Source organism: Myotis brandtii, unplaced genomic scaffold (assembly GCF_000412655.1).
Source record: "Myotis brandtii unplaced genomic scaffold, ASM41265v1 scaffold454, whole genome shotgun sequence".
Taxonomy (NCBI): domain Eukaryota; kingdom Metazoa; phylum Chordata; class Mammalia; order Chiroptera; family Vespertilionidae; genus Myotis; species Myotis brandtii.
In genome coordinates, this window is record NW_005367354.1 from 6,408,446 (window position 1) to 6,433,575 (window position 25,130).

A 25,130-nucleotide genomic window follows, 5' to 3' on the forward strand; every position below is an offset into this window, starting at 1 on the left:
TCAGTTACAGTTGGCATTCGATATATTAATTCAGGTAGCTTAGTGGTTATAACTTACAGTGATTTCCCCTCATACGTCTAGTACCCACCTGGCACCAGTCATAATTATAACAAAATTATTGACTATATTTCCTATGTTGTGTTATAAATTACAGCACAAATTCTTTATGTTGGAGAAATACAGGTGGTTTTGTTTTTTTTTAAGTTATTCTGTCATTCACAAACCACTTTTGAGCATATATTACCTGGAGGATAAAAAAAAAAGCCCTAGCTGATTAGGCTCAGTGGATAGAGCGTCGGCCTGCAGACTGAAGTGTCCCAGGTTTGATTCCGGTCAAGGGCATTTACCTTGGTTGCGGGCACATCCCCAGTAGGGGGTGTGCAGGTGGCAACTGATCAATGTTTCTCTCTCATCGATGTTTCTAATTCTCTATCCCTCTCCCTTCCTCTCTGTAAAAAATCAATAAAATATATTTTTTTAAAAAGAAAAAAAAAGAAATATGGCATATTTCCTATTCAATGGGTGCTAAGTAAGGGACTCAGAGAAGAAAGTTACTGTCCCTTATAAAGGGTTCACAATCTAGTCTGAGAAACAGATACTCAGTTTGGAGGGGCCTAGAAGGGCTTCCTGGAGAAGGAGGCATTTCTGCTGAGACTTGGGAAGGGGTTTTGTGAGTACAGGGAAGTGTGTGCTCAACAATCCAGAGGAGAGAGAGAACCTGGGCTCTGCACGGCTCTGTGTGGCGGAGGCAGAAGTGGGGCAGGGAAGGGGCAGGAGAAGCTGTGGGTGGGGCCACCTGAAGGTCATGCCACCACATGAGGACTTGAGGCTGGGGATTTCAAGGAGCCCTGGATAATGCCTAGTAAGGGCAGAAAATGTTCGGAGACGTGTTTGATGTCCCTGGTCAGTTAAGTGGAGGATGGATGAGGGAGGTGAGACCAGAAAACCAGGGGGAACCAGAGAATGAAGAAAAGATGCCCCAGTGTTTCCTTAGCTTGTGTTCTAGACCAGCGGTTCTCAACCTGGGGGTCGCGACCCCTTTGGGGGTCGAATGACCCTTTCACAGGGTCGCCTAAGACCATCGGAAAACACATATATAATTACATATTGTTTTTGTGATTAATCACTATGCTTTAATTATGTTCAATTTGTAACAATGAAAATACATCCTGCATATCAGATATTTACATTACGATTCATAACAGTAGCAAAATTACAGTTATGAAGTAGCAACGAAAATAATTTTATGGTTGGGGGTCACCACAACATGAGGAACTGTATTAAAGGGTCGCGGCATTAGGAAGGTTGAGAACCACTGTTCTAGACTTTTCATCTCTAGCAATTACGCAGAGAGCAGAATCCATAATGTTAATTTCCAACAGCTGCTGTGAGTGGCTTAAAAGTCAAATGGCTTGTCCGTCCTCGAAGATTCCCAGGCTGCTTTCGGCAGAGTCGCAGGCCCATCTGCTCCCTTGGCTTAAAAGGAGGAGAGCGACCTTCCTGCGTTGTCCCACTGGCAATCTGTGGCCCGCTCCATCTGCCCTGGGATGGGTATGGCTGGGGTCACCCAGGGTCTCTCCTTGCCAGGGGGGCAGGGGACACCGGCCGGCTGTCCTGTGCCGTGCAGGCCCGTGTTTATCTCGTGCTGAATTGCTAGAGAAGTGGTTGAAATCAGAGGCAAAATGCCACATTGCCCGCCCACTGCAGTCTGGGCTCACGGGAAGGGAAGATGATTGCCAGAGTGTTAGCTGTTCCCAATCCGCTCCTGGACCTTAAGCTGTCTTGAGCAGAGTTGCCAAGCAGCTTGTTAGAGACTGGCCTTTGGGTGGGTGTGGGTAGGGAGGGGGGAGCGAGCAGTTGGCTCTCCATCGCGCTTACTTGTTCAGAAGCTGCTCTGTTCATTCCCCAGGCTCCGGTGAGCGGGTCTACAGCAGGGTGAGTCTTTGGATGAAAACTTGACTTTGTATAAGAACTTGTTGTCAGGGATGCTGCAAATTGACTGCAAATGCGAGTAAAGGGTTGTTGCAATGGATTTTGAGCTTTTAATCGTCCATGTGTTACTTTAGTTGGGAATTTCTTGGTAAGATCAAAACCTAGTGCTAAAGCCTTGGGGAAGGAATTATGTTGTGAAAGGACGATACCACCTTCCTGTGGGGTTCTGAGCGGTGTTCTGGGTTTTCCTAGGGAAGAGTCTGTGATGGGGAGGTGATACTAGGGCATCTGGCAGTGATTGAGCGCCTTGGAAAGAGCAATGTCTCCAGCTCAGTAGATGGGGGTTTCTGAGCAGTGTTCTGGGTTTTTCTAGGGAAGAGTCTGTGGTGGGGAGGTGATACTTGAGGCACCTGGCAGTGATTGAGCGCCATGGAAAGAGCAATGTCTCCAGCTCAGTAGATGGGGGTTCAAGTCCCAGTTCTGATGCGGTGTGTTGCCTTGTACAAGTTCCGTCACTTCCTCAGGCCTCGCATGCCCTGGGTGAAGTGAGGGCAGGGATCCTCCCAGTCGGCCTGATGCTTAGCTTTTACAGTGGAACAGACTGAGGTCTGGAGAGCTGGCATTATTTATGCAAGGTCTTAGAGCGAGTAGATGTCAGAGCCATGAGCAAACTCACTCACCACTTCCCGTGATGGAAGCACATGGGTCCTGCTGTGGTATGCATGTGGGAGAGGTCACACCAGGATCCCAGGTGACCATGGTTTTCCCTCTTGTGTGGGTGCTGATGTGAGCCTGGGCATTAGGTGAGTAAGACAGAGAAGTGTGGGAGAGAAAACAGAAGCAGCCTTCTAGCTCTCCCACTGTGTACTGACCCCACAGGGTGATGGTCAGGAGAAGGCATGGGGCAGAAGAGGGGACTGTTAGGGAGGGTCCTCTTTTGCCCTTGAAGAGCTAGTGACGAGTTGCTTCCTAGAATGTGTCTTCCTCCTTTTTTCTTTCACTTTTGAAACACAAAGAGCTCTCTCTGGAACCCTAGCCTGACAGCGAGTCTTTTCATGGTGACCACACCGATCTAGGATGATATACAACTTGTTGCTTTGAAAAGCACACACCCACAGTCTGACTTGGTGTATTCTGGGCTGATAGCGGGGTCTCCAGCCAAGGGAAGGCTTCTGTGATGGTGTGGGCCACTCCTCAGACACCCAGTCAGGGCTGTGGGTGAGGGGGGCTGGGTCCCCAAGCCCTCTCAGTGGTTTTGGTGTTCACTGACATTTAAAAAATTATGTTACTCTGTCCTTTCTTTTTTTATCATTTTTTTTCAATTACAGTTTACATTCAATATTATGTTGTACTAGTTTCAGGTGGGCAGCATAGTGGTTAGACAACCATATACTTTATGAAGTGATCCCCCTGATATTTCCAGAACCTGCCTAGCACCATAAACTGACATTTTCAATGGTGGGGAAAAAAGGGACAGAGGTTGGTAAATTTATTTAGAACAAAACTGAACACAAAATTCTGACTATTACCTTAAAGGAAGAAAGAACAGAGTGTTCAGAAGTAGAGCTCAAAGCGATATTTGTATATTCCTTGACATTTTTCTATTTTATTTTTAAGTTGTATGTGTATATAGTTTAATAATAATAACAAATACTTATAAACCACTAAGTACCACTCTTCTAAGTGCTTGGGTTTATTAACTGATTCAAGTATTATCATTATTATTATTTCTGCTTGAAAGGGGAAATTGAGGCATGGAGAGAACAAAGTCAACAATTGTCAGCACTAATATCAAAATCCAGGTCTGGGCTTGTAAGCTCCATACCATCCTGCTTCTCTGAAGAGAAAGAAATCAAATAGCATTATAAACCTTCCTTGTTCCACCCTCCTCCAGCCCTGACTTTTACTCTCCAGAAGTAGCCTTTTGCTATCTTTGCTATTGTTTCCTCTGGCATTTACTTCTATGTCTCTAGATATCATGTTTAAGCTGTCTTTCATTTTTTCAATACACATTACACGTTATCTGTTGACTTTTTTCCTATGGAAGATGAGGATTTAACTCTCTTTACCCTTCTGCCCCTGCCCTAAATACAGATCCATCCCATCTCCCCATTCCCCCTTTATAGTTAAGGCACCATTTTTAGTGAAATCGATATTCAATGTCTAGCATTATATAATTATGCAAATATTATTTAAAGATGAGCCACCCATATACGATTACCCATTATCTTTTTGTAGACAATCATTTCTTCTTTTGGTTCTTGTTGTTATCCGTAGAACTAATTCTTACCCAGCTTTTCTAGCAGAGAATAAAGCCCTTCTCAATCTGAACAGGTACTTCCGGCAACTCTTCAGGCTTTGTTTTTCTTGGAGTTATTCCTTCTAGAGCCATCTGCCTGTCCTTCTCGGCCAGGGAGGATTGTCTGTGCTGTGGGGCTGCTGCCTTGCTGGTATCTGAGGATTTGTCTTGATCATCACCCTGGGAATTTACTTCATCTGTCTCCGAAGTTGTATCTCTGGTTTCTTGGACCTCATGGCTCCCTCTTTCTGAATTTTGACCCTTACATTGGGGGGAATCAGATCTTCTAGTAAGGTCCTAAGAAAAAATACAAGGAAGAAAAAGTTTGTAAGGTCTAGTGTTCTTACAATATCTTGATTCTACTCTCATATTTGATTACAGTTTGGGCATAGATTTCTAGATTAGATCTAGTTTTCAGTTAGAGCTTTAAAGGATTTCTCTACTGTCTACTGGCTGCCAATACTACTTTTTGAAAAGTATGAGGCAATTTTTTATTCCTCATTCTTTGTATGGGAACATTCTTTGTATGATTTTTCTCTCTGGAAAGAGAAAAATGCTTCTCTTTATCCCAAATTTCATGATGACATGCTTTGATGGGTCTTCTGTTTTAATTCAACATGCTGGTTATGCAATATTCCATTTTGATCTGGAAAGCCATATCCTTTGATTCAAGAATATTTTCTTATAGTTTGTTTTTTTTTACAGTTTATTTTGCTAATCATTCCTTCAGGTTAGCTTATCAATTGAATGTTGGTTTTTATGGTTTATTTTTTAATTTTCAAACTTATTTTTACCTTTTGATTCATCTTTTTTGTTATATTTTCCAGACTTACTTGAATTTAATCATCTATATACCCTACCAAATTTTTAAATGCTAATTTAAAGTATTACATTTTGAGTTTCTAAGAGTTTTTCTTGTTTACTGTTATTTCAATAGCATTTATTATTTTCGGCATAGATTTAATATCTTTTCTTATATCTGAGAATATTCATTCTTTTAAAAATGTTTTCTTTATTCCTCAATTGCTTCTACTTTCTCTGAACAAGTTCTCCCCTAAACCTTCTCTTTCTTGTTTGGACACATATTAGAAACTTAGTGCAAATGTCTTTTTTTTTTAAGTGCAAATGTCTTAGTGCAAGTGAATGGCATAGAGGTTCATTTTCAAGTTGAGATCTTAAGCTGATTTGAACCTGTACATGCCCGGTGGCTGTGACTGGGGTGAGGAGAGGAGTGTTCATTAATCTGTGGGCTCTGCTTTAGGACTGTTGGGCAAGAAACTGGCCATTGCATTGGGCTCCTAGGATAAGTAGGTTTCTTTTCCCTTGAGGTTGCTCAGTTTCCCCTGAGAGGCATTCTCCACCCCCTGCCTGGGGAGTACAAGGCTGGCTCTTGGTGTTCCGGCTGCTGAGCAGGTGAAATTTAGGCTTTCACTATTTCACCAGATGTTGACTTATACGCCCCTCTGTCTGTTTTGGTGCCTCACCCCTGCCTTTAATTGGGACACCTGGGGTCTTCAAGTCCAAAGCCTCTACAGAGGTAAACCTGTTTGTTTGTTTTTTGCCTGGAGGGTGGATAGGCAATGTTTGGTTGCAAGGATTGGGGAAGGATTCTGAGATTTAATTTTTACATAAGCCCCACATAGTCTTCCTGTTTTCAGGTTCCACCTACATCCCTCCCTTTGGAGATGTTGATACCCTCCAATCTATTTGCCTTTCCAGAGTTGTATTGGTTGAATCTTTTTGGCTCCACAGTCCTTTTACTGGCAGTCATATTGTAGTTGCCACTTGTATATCTGCTTTCTACTTTCTAAAGGGCGTTGACCATCTCTTGTCTGCTGTAATCACTTCTTTTACTTTCTTTTGTCATTTGGCATTTATATCTTTTATAATCCTTTATTTTAATGATTTTGGAGGAAGGAGTGAAGATAAGTACCCACATGACTTTCAGCAGACCCCTTCATGCATTGCTGTTGGTATTCTACATCTAAAATGCCTGGAAATATCAGCTTCATGTCCCATGCAGAATTATTTCTGTGGTTCACCAACTTGTATCATGCCTGTGTTCATTAGAAAGCAAACCCTGATGGCCAGAGCTTTAGGGGATGTAAAGAATGTGTAGGCCCCAGGACCTGCCCTCAAGGACCATGTTTGCAGGAAAGGGGCCATTTCTGGGGTGGGAGGTGATGAGGGGACACAGAGCAGGTAAATTTTGAGTTGTACCTCTAGGAGGGAGGCCCCAGCACTGATGTGCTAATGAGGCTCCTGGGGGATTCTAGGTGATTGACGTGGGCAGGGTCAGGCAGAGTGAGAGGAGCAGTACAGCAGGTTAGCCCAGGCTGCCCTCCCCTAATTCACAGTTTTCTGCGGACCTTGATCACCAACATCTCTGAAGACTCATCGTTGCACCTGGAAAAGTTTCTGGCTTCACGATGACTTTGAAGTGAACTTTAACTTCTAAAGAAATCTGCGATGACATGAAAGGCAGGTAAGATATATCCTTGAGCGATCAGCCCCCACATGTGGAAGTGGTTTGTTGCCCTCTGGAATGTACCTGTGAAAAATGTAGCTTTGAAAATGTTAGTAGCAGATGCTTCTGTTCATCTCCATGCAATTTATTGATTTTGTGGGGCAATCACTTCCTCTCCCATTCCCAGTCGGTTGTCTTCTGGGGTGTGTCCCTCCATTGGGTCTGTGGTGCTAACTGTGGATTGGCCCTTTTGTACCATGATGCTTTCTGGAGGCCTGCCCCTGGCTCTCAAGAGTTTCTGCCTGTCCCATCTTTAGAGTGTAATGGCGAAAGGAAGAGCTGTTTCTCTAAGATGCTTAGTCCCTGGGATCATGCAGAGGGCTTGTGAAAACACACACAGCTAGGCCCACACTCAGAGCTCTGGACTCAGTAGGGTTGGGATAACACCGAGAGAATTAGCGTTCCTAAATTCCCAGATGATGTCAACGCTGCTGGTCCACGGACCACACTTTGAAAACCACTGTTTAAGGTAGAAATGTGAAAGGTAATGATAAAGGGGGTAGAAAAAAATGAATTGATTAGGTGTTTTTATGTGATATGGGTTCAGGTAATAAGTGCTGATTAAGGCTAAGAAGAGAGAAGAAGGGCTATGATTCTTAGTGTTTAAAGAATTACTCCCTCCGTGGCTAACCTCTGTTCCCCTCTAGCATCAAAAACTGAGGAGTAAATGAGTGCGTGCTTTCCAACCACAGGCTGCTCTCAGTTATGAGTATGTGGATGAAGTTACGCTGGGAGATGAGAATTTAGAGGCTGTGTGTCTACCACAGGATTTTTTAAAAATCAGAAATGTGAAGCTTTATCACAGTGTAGACCAGACTTTTGTTAATAAGAAAGCCAGTTTTGCCATTCACAGTCCTTAGCAAACACACAAAGCTCAGAGTCTTGGCCTGAACCCCTCTTCGCTGCATCCAAAAGGTATAATATAGTGAGAAGGAAAAACAGAATAAAAAAGAAAAAAAGGAGAAGAAGTTGTTTCTATGGTTGACAACTTACATCTTTATCTACTGTTCTGTAATGCTCTCCTAGCATATTAAACGGGTGCTTGAAAAGTCCAACACAAAAGATTAACCAGCCCTGTGTTTTCTCAATACCCCAAATAGAACTTATCACCTGCTGTGGACTCAGCAAGTCCTGCGTTAGTTAGGCCTTGATGGAGAAGATGAAAAATAAGCCTAAGAGATGACCCCACCCTTCAAGAAGCTGCAGACCAGTCTGAGAATTCGGGAAAGACAGAGCTGACAAACCAAGTACAAAACAGCATTGAGTGTAGACATAGAGAGTAAGGTGTGGAGAACCAGATTCCTATATAGAGTCCACGGTTATGCTAATGCCAACCAGAAAATGAGACAAATCTTTAGAGTTTTTCTAACAGAAGAACAGAATTTTAGGCTTTGCAAAGGTTGGACTGGGGCTTTTCTGGGTCTTCACATTCCCTTTCCAGCTTTTTTTCTTCCCAAGCTAGTCCCCGTAAGTACCCAGCCCACCCTTCCTACCCAGTGGCACATAGAGTGTTCCGTGGTATGTAAGACGGGGTGCGAGCTTTTCTACCCAAAGCCCTGCATGTTGGGAGAATGATCTACACCTTGTCTGATCCCAGGCAACCCCTGAAAAAAAAAAGTATGATGGTGGTGGTGAGGGGGAGGTGGGGGGGAGGAGGAGACAGAGCCTATAGGGACCATAGGAGACACAGCATTTAGCTTAGAACACGTAGGAATATCAACTAAACCCCTCAACTGTGCAGCAGTGACCCTCTGGGCTTTAGTGCATCCCTGGAGTCAGGGCCAGGTCAGAGGACCCCAGCAGCTACTTCTCCCTTGCAACCCTACGTAGGAGATTCCCCAGATCTGTTTGTTTTACACCCAGCAAAGGTACAGGTAAATCATATTTTTTAGATACTAGGATGTTATTTTGAGAACCCATTAGGGAAGATGTTTAGATATTTTTCCATTGGCACCTTATGATCCAAATTCTTGCCTGTTAAATGCAAAAATAAATCCCTAAAATATAATTTCTTTAAAAGACCCTAACTTAAATACATCTGTGGAAACTAAGCACCATTGATTTTAAAGTTAGGTTAAAAATGTTTGCAGTGTATGCCCAAACTTTTCCAGATGTTAAAACAAGTAAACACTATTAGATCGAATTTAATTTGGTTTGGTATTTTAATCAACGTTTACCTTGATTTTCTTTTTTTGCTTATCATAAAGTTTACTCATGTGTTGAAGGCGTGTTAATTTTAGCTTTTCTTTATAACACAAACACACACACCAAGGCATTTTCTTATTATAAACTGAGATAAACTTGCCGTGTGGCTCTGCTTCATTAAGCCAGGAAGTGTATGCACCCTAACAAAAAAAGTATGTATTTCCATTTCGTGTTGGCATCAATGGTGGTACTGTGAATAATGTCGTTAGCACTGGTAGCTGGAATTCTCTGTGGGAGACTGATGAAAGACAGATGACAATAAAAAGGGCATCAGAAACCAAAAATAAACTGTGAGATGTGGCGTTAGAAGTGAGGGCACTCTTTACTAAGGCAAAATGGTTTCTGGGGATGTGGCCTTCCAAGCTCAGAGGGGACAGGTTGTGGCTTCCGGTGTAAACTGGCTGGCGGGGGAGGGGGAAGGAAGGGCTTCCCCACCTCCGGGATTTGCAGGGAGACAAGGTGCTTTATGAATGTGTGGTGCTTGTGTTATTTTTCCAAACGTAGTTTTCTGAATTGCTTGGAATGTCATGAAATGTGCTGATTCTGCTCCTGTGTAGAGGACTGAATGGCAGGTTATAGTTTAGCCAAGTTAAATTGAAGGAATGGATGAAGGTGAGCGTTGACATTTGACTCTCTTTCTACAGCAAGCCTTGTTTGCATGTTATTAAAGGCAGATGAATGCATGTGTCTATGAGTGGATTTTAATTATTCATATCTATGTGAGGTTAAAAAATAATAAAAGGTGATGTTAATGGCTTCCATCTGCCTTTTCACGCTAGAGATAATTTTGTCTTTGCCAGTTCTGTTCTGGGGTTGTGGCACAGATATGGATAATGGTTGAGAAAGAGGAATAAAGCAAGCAAACTAATTTAACTACTTTACTTTGGAAAGGACAAAGAAGGACTTGCAAAAATGAGGAGACTAGATTGTGAAGGTATAAGGAAGTGGGCAGGAATGGCAAGGTCGAGCTCAGGACAAACTTTGGGTAAATTGTGGGGGGTACATTTTGAAAGAGAGGGAGAAAGACTAGAAGAGTTATCATGCTAAGATGAGAAGGACTTTGGGGGTATAAACAGCAAAGAGAATCTACACTAATAAAAGAGAAAGATGCAAAATGACCGTACCTTCACGACGCCCACCAGCCAATCAGGAGTGAATATGCAAATGAACCCAACAAAGATGGTGGGTTAATTTGCATACACAGCAGCCAAGTGGCCGGGGGCCTCTGGGCAGTGTGGGAAGGCAGAAAGGCCGCTCTGGCCAGAATGAAGGTGGTGCCGGCAGCCAGGGGAAGGAAGGCCCATTCTTGCACAAATCTTCGTGCATCAGGCCTCTAGTGATAAATAATTCTGTATTGTATAAGGAATAGGTTTATAAAAGACTCACTCAATGTACCCAGTGACCAGGCACTATTCTTCCTTGTTTTCCTATGAAACCTTTTTCTTTCCATGTTTTCCATATGGCATAGTTGATCAATCCTCATTGTTGAAATATTCCTTTGAATTTTCAGAGACTCTACTAGATTGCAGGTTCATGAAAATCTGGAACAACTTCCCATCCCCTTCAGTTAGGATTGCATTTGGGTGCATGTAACCTTCAGTGGGCTTACTTTTTCCACATGAAAATAAGTCTGAAGTTTGGCAATTTGGGGGCAGTGCAGCTACTCAAGGAAATATTCCTGTCTTCCTCATCCTTATGGCATTTTTTCGAGATGGCCATTTCATCTTCAGACATCAAAAGTATATTCTAGGTAGAAGAAACTTAAAGAGGGAAGGAATAAAGGCATGTACCACTGAGTCTATCTCTAATCAGGGAAAAAAAACCTTTTCATATCTAATAGACTTCTCCTTAAATTTTGACCACAATTATATCACCTGATCAGTCTCTAGCTGGAAGTGATCCTGAGAGAAAAGCATTTTATCCGTACACATTGCTCCCCACTTTCCCCAAACAAAATTGGGTTTCTGTAAATAAGAAGGAAATACAGATGAAATACTCTGTAGGCTACTAGTCATATCTACCATATAACCAGCTTGTTACATAAGGCTAGGTGTACAGAAAAAGGCTGGTAGAAACTTGTTGACTAAGGTCTCCCCACACCCACCTATATTTACATATTTCTAGTCTATGGTCCTCATTTTTAGACTTTTCATGGCTTTCGGAGTATACTAGATGACAATGCTAATGTTATGGATCCTGTGTTACTTGATCAAGCTGGAGAGGGCTGCTTTCCCCACTGAGCTGAGGTCTTTGTGCCAATCCAAGAAAGAGATGGTATTTCATCAGAGCAACCCACATGCATGGTTCATAACCCAGAGCACTGACTCTGTAGGGAGGAGACTGGGATGTCGTAGGTGAGATCACTGTCATGGCAGCTGAGTGGGAAGGTGTCAGGGTTGAACCTCCCGGGTTTCTCCAACCTCACCATGTAACTGACAACCTCCTCACATAGATGTTTCACACAGTTTCCTCGGCATGTTTTTTTAGGTACAATGGGCCTTTGCAAACCTAATTATGCTTTTTTATTCAGAGTGAAATATGCCACTTTTTTTCTCAGGAAAAGTAGATCCTAGTCTTTATACCCACATTTGACTATTGGCATTGTCCCTTTTCTTTCTTAGCTCATTGATTTATGCTTTTATCTTTATAAATTCTGGGGAATTTATAAAATCAGAAAAAGGAAATGACTAGCAACTCTATTCAACACAAAATTAATAGCTACTATACGTCACTATGTTTTCTTCTGTTATGATAATTTTTATACATTATCATTCCAAATGGTGATATAATTGGTTATGGCAGGCCTATGGCCTGATTGACAACACTTACAAAAGCCAGATAAAAAACATCCTATATCAAAGGCATTGGAAAGCTCTGGAAGCACTTAGGACTAGATGGACGGAATTGTCAGGCAGTGGGAAACCATTCAGAGGGAGCTGAAGACCAGCAGTTGCTCTGTTCTCATCGAGGATGTGCAGACTCTTGGTGCTGGCTGGAGGCGAAGGACCAGGGCCCACTGCCAGGGCACAGAAAAACCAGCAAAGCTTTTAGTATCTCCTGGGGATAAAGTGACCAGAACTGGTATCTTGAGAGGCCTCAAATATATGGCCATTTTCTCCCTAACACACCTGATGAATTTAAGGACACATGGAAAGCTAACAAAAAGTCTTAAAATAAGTAAGAGAGAAACTTACCGCAGTCTCTAGTTCTTAAAAACAAAGATCTACTCAAGGGAGTTAGCAAGAAAACAAAACAAGCAAGAGTGACCCCCAAACAAAATTGGGTTTCTGTAAATAAGAAGGAAATACAGAGTGACCCCCCACAGAAGAAGTGGTAAATTAACACTAAGAATCCATAGGTGCTTTTCCCTTTGGGCCCAGGGTGAGGCTTGGAACCTAGGCTTGGTTCTGGCAGAAGGCTGATGCAGGGGACAGGAAAGCCACAAAGCTTTTGGGGATTACATGTATGTGCAGTGTCAAAATTGGGAGACTTGAGTTTTTTGGCACATGGTTCATCACACTTCAATATATTTATAAAATTTTGAAGCACGGAGTGGGGAAAAGAAGTTACAGATTAACCTTTTGTCTTCCAGAGTAGAAGACAAAATGTATAAAAGCTATTGTAATTAAGACTGTGGAATTAGTATAAGCAAAGACACATTCAACAATGGAGCAGGATAGAGAATAGAGTCCAGAAACGGACTCAGATGTGTGGTCAGCAGGCTGATAACCCATCTTATTGTTCCACCAACATTCTGAATGTACTTGTTAGATCAAGTTTGAAGATCACGTTATTCAAGAATTCTAGATGTTTGCTTTTTTGATCAAAATCTTTTCTAAGAGAAGTATGTTAAAGTCACCCTTTCTGAAAGCATTTTTGGTAAAAAAAAAAAATTTTTTTTCTTTGTAATTAAGTCCTATTGAGTTTTCTTTATTTTGCAGATGTTTGGATAGGAACATATTAGTCCATAACTGGCCATTTCTTGAACACTTTGCAATATATACCCTGGTAGATTTTCTCAGTTCTATCTTCCAAGGAAATGTTCTTTCTCAGAATATCCTGTCGATTCTTTTTCTTTTATTTCAGTTCTAATTTTCTAATGGTTTTCAATATCTATCTTTTGTAACTCAGAACCTCTCATTCTTCCATCATGTGAGTTCCTCCTTTGGCTCATTGAGAATTTTAGACATCCAATATTTATTTTAAAATCTTTTCCAAATACCTCAATCATCTCCACATTGTCAGAAGTAAACAGTCCCATCTGTAGGTTCTCTTGACTTCCTTTCTTGGCACTAGAATCATTGTACGCTTTTCTTTATTTTTTCTCTTCCTTCCCACTTACTACTGAAATGGTTAGGTTTTCTTTATTCCATCTTGTCTCATGCTCCCTTGGGTCAGAAGTTTTATTTTATATTTTTATTTTTGACATGGTTATGCTTAAAAAATGTAACATCCATGAAGAATTTTAAACTGTCAAGTAGAGTCACCTGCACACACACAGCCAATTTGCACCACTTCCAAACTACCTGGGAACGCTTAAGCCAATGGCCACACTGGAAGCTCCAGTGGTAGCAACCTTCCCTCACATCATAAACAGCTAGGAAACTGGGAAACATGTACGAAACAACTGTGTTCAGAACGGTACCGTGTTGCTGGAGAGAAAGGAAAGGAACATGTGAAACGAATGAGCATGCTGGCTTCCTTCCTGGATCCATTTTCTGTCCTGAAGCACAAGAGAGGGTCCATGTAGAGCAGGTGATTTTGCTGAATTGAGAAGATGGACATGAGAGGACTGGAAGCTGATGCAGCTGGAATATGGTGGGCAGAGCACAGCAGCGATGAAACCGCAGATGGAAAGGGCTGCAGATCTGCATGGAGTTCTCTTAAATACTTTCCTGAAAACTAAGCTGCATGGATAGAGAGATGCCATGAAGACAGGCAAAGAACGATTGCCGAGTTATCAGTTGAATGACTCCTAGAGCTCACACAGATCTGGGAGAATTCCAAGCTCCAACCAGCCAGAGTAGTATCAACCAGGTTGATTCCCAATGCCTCAGTACACTTTTGTTTCATGATTGATGACTTTTTATAAAGTGGCCTACCTCTGTGTGTTCATATGTACCCTTAATAAAATGGTGACGATTGATGAAAGGGCCAACCTTGCAAATACAACCAATGCTGTGATTTCTGTTGCCATCTATATGTGCTGGGCCCCAGATTCAGCTATCTATTGGACATCTCTCCTCAGAAGCATCTCAAATGGATGGAACTGGTTAAGTCATGCAAGGATGTATTAAATTAACTATAGTGCTATAATATATATATTATATATAAAGTATATATATATATATATATACACTAATATATGTATATATTAGTATATATACTAATTGTTTCACATGTTTATGTTTTATCTCTCTAGCTACACTGAAAGTTTTGAGGTCAGTTGTCTGGGTTGTATCCTGGCCGTGCCACTGCCTGGGTCCCCTTGAGCAATGTTTGGTTTTCTCACTTATATACTGAGGATAGATACTTCTCAGATTTGTTTGAGGACCAAAATTTAAATGAGCTCGTTTAAGTTTGGTGCTTTGTAAGCTGTAAAGGGTCATGAAAGTATAAGCTATTATGTTTCTGCATTCTCTAACAGCACTTCTCCTCCCCCACACCCCCTTCATTCCCTGGCACCCAGGACAGCAGCTGGCACAGAATGGGTGCTCAGTGGCTGTGTGGACACTAATAGATTTTAGAGACCTCATGGTGAGCCTGGAGGAACACTAGCCAAGAATCAGAGGACCTGGCTTCTCTCCCACCTGTGCAGCTAACTTTCTGTGTGAGCCCAGGCAATCTCCTCATCTCTCTGGACTTTTTTTTTTTAATCCAGATAATATCTACGAAGCCATTCTGTTTCCATGTTAGATAGTTCTGTTAGTCCTGTTTCATGGATCTCAAACCAAGATCCCAGTGACTCTCCCAACCCACATCTTAAACCTTTACTGCCAGATCGGCATTGGGTTTTCCTTGTATATTCTACTTTCTCCACCATCTCAGGTGAGGGTCTGCAGTGTGGTAGTGGATTCTCCATGAACCCTCCACAACAAAAGGGAAGCAAATGTGGAATGCCCTGTAGTCTCACATAACTCTGGTAATGTGGTCCTGGCTTTGTAATCTCCATTCCTCACAGTGGACAATTGAAATATTTTTTGTTTTGTTTTTAATTGATTTCAGAGAAAGGAAGGAAGAGGGAGAGAGAGATAGAAATATCAATGATGAGAGAGAAACATTGATCAGCCTCCTGCACGCCCCCTACTGAGATTGAGCCCCAAAACTTGGGCATGTGCCCTGACTGGGAATCGAGCCATGACCTCCTGGTTCATAGATCGATGCTCAACCACTGAGCCACACCAGCTGGGCCCCAGTGGACACTTGAGGACAGTTGGCTATTTTAAACTAATCAACACATTTCTTGACCTAGGAAGTTGCTTTTTTCTTTCAACAGGGCGGGGCTTTGACCTATTCCCCCCACCACCTCCACCCCACACCCAGACATGAGGTGCTGCCCATGTCCATCTTTACACATGAACCCCTCAATGTTCACATTTGGCTCCATCCAATCTTGGCTGTGTCCACCGAGATGGCCAGTGACCAACTTTCTGTCTGACTTCTATTTGTACTCAGGGTGGAAATGGGGGGTCCCACAGGCATAGCCTCTTTCACTTCTGGGGCCATTTCCAAAAATAAAGTTACTGTAATACCTCCACACGGCAGACATGGGACAGAGCCATGCCAGTTGTTCACTGGCCTTTCACCTCCTGGGGGCCAGCTGCCAGCAGACCGCAGGGCCCCCGAGGGCCGTGTGATGAAATGTGGTCCCCAGGGTCCTCTCTGACATTTTTAGACTCACCGTAAAATAAGCTGTCCAGGATGCCACCTCTCTCTGGTCCTTCCCAGGACTTTCCGGAGACATGCAGATGGCCCTTGAACTTCCCTCACAGCCGCTGTTTCCAGCAGGTCTGCTCTGGAACTTTTCCCGTGGGCTGTGAAAGTGTTCTTCTCGGCTCTATTTTTAAATTCAAAAGCTATAACAATCTGCAAAACACTTTTTTTTTCATCTAGCGGCAACAACATTCATTTCATGCACATAATTTCCCTTCTTCTCTACCTCTATCATCGCTGTCTCTATCATCTCTTCCTCTTCTCCCTCTCTCAGATGTTACCTGCACTCAGGGAACAGACATTCTTTGAAGAAGGGGTGGAAAGAGAGTGAATGAAGATGCAAAAAATAAAAAGACCTTGGCCCCGAGATGCCAGTCTCCCAGGAAGCCCAGGTTCTTGGCTGCTGAGTGTCCTATATTGACATCGACCCAAGTGGGTCTGCACCCAAGCTCCGGGCCCCACAATAATCTAAACCTGGCAGCAGCTTTGGTGTAATTTTTCATGAGCAGAAACAGAATTCTCTTTGGGGATCTAGACTAGGAATTTGAAACACATACATTTCTGACGTTGATGGCAGGCTGGAGACGGGGTGGGGCGGATGGGGTGGGAGGGACAGGTGTGAGGAGAGATGGGAATGTGCTGGCTTTTCCTGGAACAGAGTTGAATGGACCAGAATGAGCTGAAGGACTGAGTGTTCCTGTGTGGCTGCTACGCTGCAGTAGAGGAAAGGGACGGTGAAGAATTCATCCTTGTGGGCGCCCTCTCGCTACCACAGTCCCCCTGCTCAGTGATTGGCGGCTTGTGTGCATTGTTCTTCATTATGTAAGCAGTTGTAACCAAGAGGGGAGCCCTTTGAGAGAGGAGGTTGGGTCTGCTGCTTCCCCACGTCTCCTAAGCTAGACAGAGAAAATGCACTCAGGCTTTAGCATGCGACACTTTCAAGTCACTTCATAAAACTTTTTTTCTGATAAAAGTTAAGGAGATTTTTCATGACAACCTTGCTTTATTCCCAAACTCAGAAACCACTGGTAACTTGATGTTCCTCCCCTACCCGAACCTGACACATAGATTTGTATTGTTGTTGTTGTTTTAACATCTATCTCCTTGCAAAGAAATCTTGAGAATATTTGTAAATGAAGTTGTCAAAACTAACTCCAGACGAAGTAAAAACAAAAACTAAACGAAACTAAATAAGCAGTAGCATTGCAATCAATATAAAAAGTTGTCAACAAACTATACCACCCCAAAGAAAATGGCCTGAGGCCCAGAGGTTTTTCTAGTAAATTATATCAAGTCTTCAAGAATAGAGATTTTTTTTTCTTACGTACTGCCTACACTGTTCCAAAGGATAAAAATAAAGTTCCTAACATATTTTTAAAAACAAACAAACAAAAAAACTTGATACTAAAATACAAAATAGGCCAAAAGAAGGCTAGAGAGCAATTTTACTTGTGAATATAGACTCACAAATACCAAATATAATATCAGGTAATTAAATTCAGCTACATGTTAAAAGGTCTACATACCACCACCAAGTTGACTTTTTTCCAGGAAGGAAAATAATTAATTGATATAATACAATTTATTAGGTAAAAGAAGAAGAAAAAACATGCGATCATTTCTTGCGATGTTGAAAAGGCATTTATCAAAGATCTACTTTTATTTTTAAAAAATCCTGCCCTGGCTGGTGTGGTTTAGTTGGTTGGAGTATATCCCATACACCAAAAGGATGAGGGTTTGACTCCTAGTCAGGGCACATGCCCAAGATTACATAGCACTTTTCTAGTTTTATGTCATAACCAGCTTTAAGGTAACATATGAAAAGTAAAAAAAACCTGTCCTCAATGAGCCCAAGAGACTTTCTTTGAAATAATGAAGACGTTCATATACCAAGGCAGCTTTGCTTTCATTTTTTTTGGAAATTCAGCTGTGGCATTCAACTTTTAAATTTCAATCACACTTCAAAGAGGTAAAGGCAAAGTCATCTTATCTTGTAGAGGATACTGCCATAGTCTTCACTCTCTCCTCTACCCAAGTAGAAGAAAATAGTGTCTCCACATCAATTCACTGCTTTTGTGATTTACCTTAGAGAGTGTCTTGTGACACTTCAATATGGGACTTAGGGGTGACAGTCCTTGGCAGAAGACACTATTCTTCTGTGAAAAAATTCTGTTCTCCTCAGTACTTTCTCTTTTATATTGAAGTTGCTTCACTGGACTCACTTATTTCCTTAGAATGTTAATTGTCCAAGTTGGATGTCGATTACGGAGAATCCATTACACGGATTCTTTGTACTTTTGTTTATGTTTGAAAATTTCCATAATATAAAGATTTTAAGAATTACCTTCTTGTGGTTAAGAAATAGAGCATCTGTTAAAATGTCAATCAGTGTCTATAGGGAGATGAATCTCAGTATAACAGTTCATATCGTAGTATATGGGGCATAAGGGCGAGCTTCAGAGACTGGCAGCCAAATGTGAATTCTGACTCAGTATGACCTTGGAGAAATTAATTGACCTCTCTGTGTCTTGGTTTCCCTTTCTCTCCCCCTCTGCCTCCTTCTTTTCTTAGTCTTAATTCTTAACTTCTTAATCATCTTCGCAGTGTCTTAAATTTTGCGAATATTTTCTTTTGTTATTCCTGCTGGAAATACCCCAATTATTGCTGAGTTTAAACTTCTGTTTGATTTGGGATTCCATAACATAGTTAAAGAAAAAAAAACCCACACCTTTTCAGATTAGAGGTGGGGGTGGGGTGTCCATTACTGTGGTACAGATCTACCCCTCCACCCCCACCTCCACACACACCTTTTTTGTGATATTGAATTTCTAGAGAAAAATAGGCCACTTTGTGTAATCTTCCACGTTCTAGATTTGCCTGTTTCCTCATGATGATTAGGAGATGGTTTTTCAGTGCAAATTTGATCTGTAAGACTCCTGCTTCAGTGGTTCCCAGTTGCTCTTAAGATAAAGTCCACAGAACTTGGTACAGTCTGCAGAACCCACAGTGGCCTGGCCCCTGCCTTCCACCCCCATCCCCATGCTTTCCTGCTTCCTCCCGTTTATTCCTTTCCGGGCCCTCTGGCACCCTCTGCTCTTTGCAAATGCCCATCTCCTTCCATTCTCAAGACACTGAACTTCATTTCTCCGTGAGAAAACTCTTGCTGCCACTTTGCCTGCTTGGATCCTATTCATACTCAGGTCCCCCAAAATATTGCTTCTTCAGAAAAATCCTAATGTAAACTGGGATACTCTCCCTTTTTTATGTTCTCAGATGTTTCCATCCATGGCACTTAGCACAGTTTCATTTAATTGTTACTTATGCTTTTAGGTCTGCTTCCCTCACCAGACCATAAATCCTGTGAGAATAGGGGCCATTCCTATTTTGTTACCTTTGTATCCCCACACTTATCACCAAGCCTAGCTCATAGCAGCTGATCAAAAATTTGAGCAAGTTTCTCACTCTCTCTATACCTAAATGACTGTGTTTGTTAAATGTGAATAATAATAACAATACTCACCTTACAGACTTTTAAGTGAATAAGATAACATCTTTCACGTAGGACCTGGCAAATAGATGCCAGGAGTAGAAATGCATGGTAATGAATTAGGCAATTCTGGGAAAACATGCCACTTTTCAGAATTACTTGAGGTTGGATAATGTAGATATTTGCCATGTATGTAGCCATGAAAAATCTGTAGTTTAATAGAATGTTTGCAATCTCTTACTCAAAGTTGCTCTTCAACTAAAATGTGTATTTCAGTGTCTCTTGTTTGATAGGCTCAGCTGCCACACAATATTTCTTTAGCCAGTGTTTCGGAAGATCGAGACAAGGGAGTAGAAAATGGTTCTCCATTCCATAATTTAGTTAATTGATGTGTTTATTTTATTGCCAAGGGTATTGCATTGTACTAACTGGTTATTTTGACATGTAGTTGACTTATTGGTTGAAGAAAAATAATACATTTCAAACTTCATTTCCCACTGTGTCAAAATCTCTTATACCTGGGTGCACAGGGACAGATGGCCGACTTTGGGAGAGAGACATGCTCTGTTGTACACAATTGTATCCCTTGATTGCGCTCTCCTCAGATCAGAGAATTTTGTAGGTAGCCCGATGCCGTTGCCTAGCACAGGGGTGCAGAATCCCAAACACATGGAACCGTTGAAATCCAACTCCCATGAATGATTTCATTGCCTCAACTCCATTTGTAATGTAAATCCTTCAGAGGTGCTTTCTATTCTTAGAAGAAAAGTCACAAGCTGGAGGGTGCGTCACCTTCGCAATCAGCACCCCTTCTAGTTCCTAATGTGCAACATATGGCGGTTGAAGAGGTTACAGTGTTACAGAAATGTCATTACTGAATTTCTCTATGTTCGCATGTATCATCTGTCACGTAATTGTTTGTTTTACAGCCCATACCTATAATGGGCTAAGTGGGGACTATTTATATCAGTTAACAATGAGTGCCTTTAATTAGTATTTCATGCAACTGGAACATGTTAAGAAAGCTGACACAAAGCTGGCCGGGTTGGAGATTCCATGTGAATTTCATTATGAAATTGCCGGGATATTACAGTTGCACAGGTACCAAGGTTTCTTCAGCTGCCACAAATGCTGTGAGATCAGCGCCTGTGAAAATGACACATCATCACTTTGGGTCTCAACTCAGCTGAGGGACACGTGGAACTTGCCCACTTGGTATCCAAACCCCACATTCCTCAGGAGAGCTCTTCCAGGGACCTGCACAGGCGTGCAGATAACACATCGCAGAGCCTGTGCAGACCTCGGGGAAGAATGCCGGAAAAGAGACAGCAGGCAGAGCCTTTGTGGTGCAAGTGCTTACTGCGAAGGGAGGGCTTGGCCGTTGGATAAAAAGCACGTTTGATGACTGGCGCGAATGGTTTCATTTCCCCCATTCTCATTTTAAGACACTTTTGTGGAGTCAAAGACTTCCATCAACATCCTCGATGCACTAAAGCAAGACTGGCTTTAGTAGACAATGAAGACATAGTACCAGTCTAGACCTATAAGAACGCGTCTCCAATTAAATATATTGAAGAAGATAGCTATGTCAGCAAAGCATCCTTTAATTCCTTTGAAAAGGAATCCCCGCCTTCGACTACAATAGAGGCTGGCAGGCCACTCCAGGTAAACGCTGAGCGACTCCGTGGGATGTGTGCCCTCTCCTCTGTTAGGGTTTTGTAAGGTATGCACAGTGTATTCAATCTGTCATCTCGGTTTACAGAGCCAGACAACATTTTCACGTGTTGATCTCAGCTTCTGAAAGAATGCTAATTGTTTTGTCAAACGAAAATGAACAGTGAAGTTTTATAAATTTTGGGGTGATTTATTACTGGGCGGAAAAACAGTTCTGGGCTTTTGGACAATGCGGTCCGTGTTACTGAAGTCGGTGCTAGGCTCTGCGATGTTTTCTGTGAAATCTTTCAAGGACTCTTTAGTGACGATTTGTGGAAGCGCTGGTGGGCGGAGCTTAGGGTCAGAGCTGCTCTTGCAGGCCAGAGTGTGTCTGCTTGGTACATCTATCCAGACCACCAAGTATCTCTTCCCATCACAGCACATCCTGGAATTGGAACCTCTGGAAAATTACTAGCAGGTCTCTGCTCCTTGTTACCTACGTTACCTATAAGGACATGGACGAGGACAGTTGTTGGTAGCAAATATGTGGTACCCTGCCTGCCACAGACTTCAGGAGGCTTTGTTCCGAAGTGCCCTCCTCAGCTGTGTTTCCTTAGGCATAAAGGACAAGCATCTAATATATGTGTTCTTACCATAGCGTTCGCCATGATGGCCTCTCTGCTAGTATTTGGCTGTGGATTTTATTCATTCCCAGAGAAAACCACCAGCTTCTCTGTCTGCATCAATAGCTGGATCTCCACCTGTAACTATATCTGATTCCTCACGGACTAGATGGACCTCATCTTCATAGGCATAGTCCTAACTGAGCTCTGACTTTAGGCCATGCATTCACTTAGAGTCTTTTAGGTCTCAGGATTTTAAGTGGAATCTCATATAAGCAACAGAGAGTTGACTGAGAGTTTTGAATACAATTGGCAACTTTCTTTTTCTTAGCGAAGTCTTGTCCTAATTATATTTGCTGTTATTTTTGAATGATGATTATCACCTTCCAGTGTTTTGCATTTGTGTATGACATGGCTCTTATACCTGTACTAGAGGCCTGGTGCACGGATTCATGCACCAGGGGGGCGGGGAGTCCCTCAGCCCGGCCTGCACCCTCTTGCAGTCAGGGACTCCTCGGGGGATGTCTGCCTGCCAGTTTAGGCCCAATACCCTAAGGGATGGGGCCCAACCAATACCCTAGGGGATGGGGCCCAAGTCAGCAGTCAGATATCCCTCTCACAGTCTGGGGCTCTTGCAGTCTGGGATCCTTCGCTCCTTACTTACAGCCTGCAGTGGAGGCAGGAGAGACAGACTCCCGCAACCGCTGCTGCACTCACCAGCCGTGAGCCGTGAGCCGTGAACCCGGCTTCTGGCTGAGAAGTGCTCCCCCTGTGGGAGTGCACTGACCACCAGGGGGCAGCTCCTGCATTGAGCATCTGCCCCCTGATGGTCAGTGCATGCATAGCAACCGGTCATTCCACCATTTGGTCGATTTGCATATTAGGGTTTTATTATATAGGATAGGATTTTTACATAAGTAGTATCCATAATAGCATTTATACTTTTCATTTCCAGAAAAGTCATATATGAATATAATATTCTTTCATTTTGGTATTTTTCTAGCATTGTTAGCATTCACACTTTAACACGAATGCCTTAATTGTTTGCTCTATTGGGTCACATTAAAAGGTTAAGTTGATTTTGAAGTCCTACTAAGGGGATGTATGACATCTTTCTGCCTTCGAGTCAGAATGCGGAACATAGAGCAAAACAAGATAAAAATAAAACATTTCCCATAGCCATGCATTCACTTAGAGTCTTTTAGGTCTCAGGATTTTAAGTGGAATCTCATATAAGCAACAGAGAGTTGACTGAGAGTTTTGAATACAATTGTCAACTTTCTTTTTCTTACCTAAATCTTCTCCTAATTATATTTGCTGTTACTTTTGAATGATGGTTATCACCTTCCAGTGTTTTGCATTTGTATATGACATGGCTCTTATACCTGTACTAGAGGCCTGGTGCACGGATTCATGCACCAGGGGGGCGGGGAGTCCCTCAGCCCGGCCTGCACCCTCTTGCAGTCAGGGACTCCTCGGGGGATGTCTGCCTGCCAGTTTAGGCCCAATACCCTAAGGGATGGGGCCCAAGTCAGCAGTCAGATATCCCTCTCACAGTCTGGGGCTCTTGCAGTCTGGGATCCTTCGCTCCTTACTTACAGCCTGCAGTGGAGGCGGGAGAGACAGACTCCCGCAACCGCTGCTGCACTCGCCAGCTGTGAGCCGTGAGCCTGGCTTCTGGCTGAGAAGTGCTCCCCCTGTGGGAGTGCACTGACCACCAGGGGGCAGCTCCTGCATTGAGCATCTGCCCCCTGGTGGTCAGTGCATGCATAGCAAAAAAAATTCCACCATTTGGTCGATTTGCATATTAGGGTTTTATTATATAGGATAGGATTTTTACATAAGTAGTATCCATAATAGCATTTATACTTTTCATTTCCAGAAAAGTCATATATGAATATAATATTCTTTCATTTTGGTATTTTTCTAGCATTGTTAGCATTCACACTTTAACACGAATGCCTTAATTGTTTGCTCTATTGGGTCACATTAAAAGGTTAAGTTGATTTTGAAGTCCTACTAAGGGGATGTATGACATCTTTCTGCCTTCGAGTCAGAATGCGGAACATAGAGCAAAACAAGATAAAAATAAAACATTTCCCATATAGAATTTATCCAAAGCCTGTTTTGAGCTTCGGGGGGTTCTGAGGTAACTTTAAGTCTCCTACTGCCCTTCAGAGCCCTTCCAGGGTCCATGCATTCTCATGGGGTTGCAGCCTGCACAGGGTATCTGAGCTTTGTTGGGTTTCTGGTGACATCAAAATAAATGGCCCTGTCAAACCTGCTGATGGGATGCATGCAAGGCAATCCGGTGAGGAGCAAAGAGCAGAGAGCATTGCCTCTGAGCTGGCAGTTCCTGATCCAAGGGAAGGAAGTCCTTATTGGACAAGGGGACACCAATTAGAATAGGAGAGGACTGTAGAAATGGGGGTACACCCAGGAAATAGCTCAAACCACTAAATCAAAGGGTTTATGGGAAAGGAAAAGGGAGATGAAATAAACAGTGAGGGCTGTGGCTCAGGATGGTGAGTGAGGCAGGCCAGGAAGGAGCTCTGCTGCCAAAGTGATAGGATTTGCTGACTAACTGAGTCCATTGTACCAAGCCAGAATCTGTGCTCCATGCTGACCCAACTCACTAAGAAAAATTGTCAGGATGTTTTGTTGGGAAACCTTAGGCAAACTAGAGGACCATGGGGCCAAAGACCCTTGATGACTATTTGCCTACTTGAGTTTTCCTCCATTACAAAGTTCTAACCAAATAAAATATCCTAGGCAAATGCTGATTGAAACAGAAACATGTCTAAAAAGAATTTAAAAGAACTATGATGGCACATAGAATAGCAGATCATCTTCTACCTCATATTCTTCTGTATTAACAAAGTTCAAAGACCTTTAATTCTGAAGTCACTGAGAGTTGGATAATGAATAAATTTGTCTCACACGTAAGTCAATAAGGGATTAGGTGATGGGTAATCCCTTCCAAGTCTCTTATTGACTAGAAAAATTGAACCCTGAGGAGTTTAAGTGCTATGAAGACAAGACCATCTAAATTTGTTTCTTTTGCGTGTGTTTGTAAACGTGCATACCCATCAACTAGATCAAACTGGAAGGAAGACAGGGTTGTAGATACCAATAAAATTTTTTGCCAAAAAGAGTCACTAGAAATACAGTAGCTTGTAAACTAAATATGCTTAAAGTAGCGGAAAACTATGATAACTAATATATGAGACTGAATGATTGAATCTCACTGTGTGGATTCAATTATAATTGCAGATGGAAGAGTCGGTACATTGGCAGACAGACTTGCCAAGTTCAGCTTGCAAAATAAAGTAACAAAATCTGAGGCCAGATCAGGCAAAGAATCTCTCTTTGATAGCAGGCTGCCCCGGGAGAATAGTTATTGGGAGGTGGACAGGGGCTAGGACAGACTAGAATGTGATTGGATGGTTCAATGATTCTTGTATAATTAAA

The 25,130-nt window shown here is 42.4% G+C and overlaps 1 protein-coding gene across 3 annotated transcripts in view; it reads left to right on the forward strand.

Moving 5' to 3' along the window:
• Window positions 1-1,891: 1,891 nt before the first annotated feature.
• The window catches only part of OSR1 (odd-skipped related transciption factor 1), a 57,841-nt gene continuing 34,602 nt past the window's right edge, over window positions 1,892-25,130 (forward strand). The window contains exons 1-2 of one of the 3 annotated variants that reach the window (XM_005874946.2): window positions 1,892-1,935; window positions 6,589-6,716. The gene's annotated coding sequence lies outside the window, so the exon portion shown is untranslated. Of the gene's footprint in view, window positions 1,936-6,566; window positions 6,717-25,130 lie in introns of those variants that run through there. The other 2 variants (XM_005874948.2, XM_014546697.1) reach the window with 2 other exon arrangements.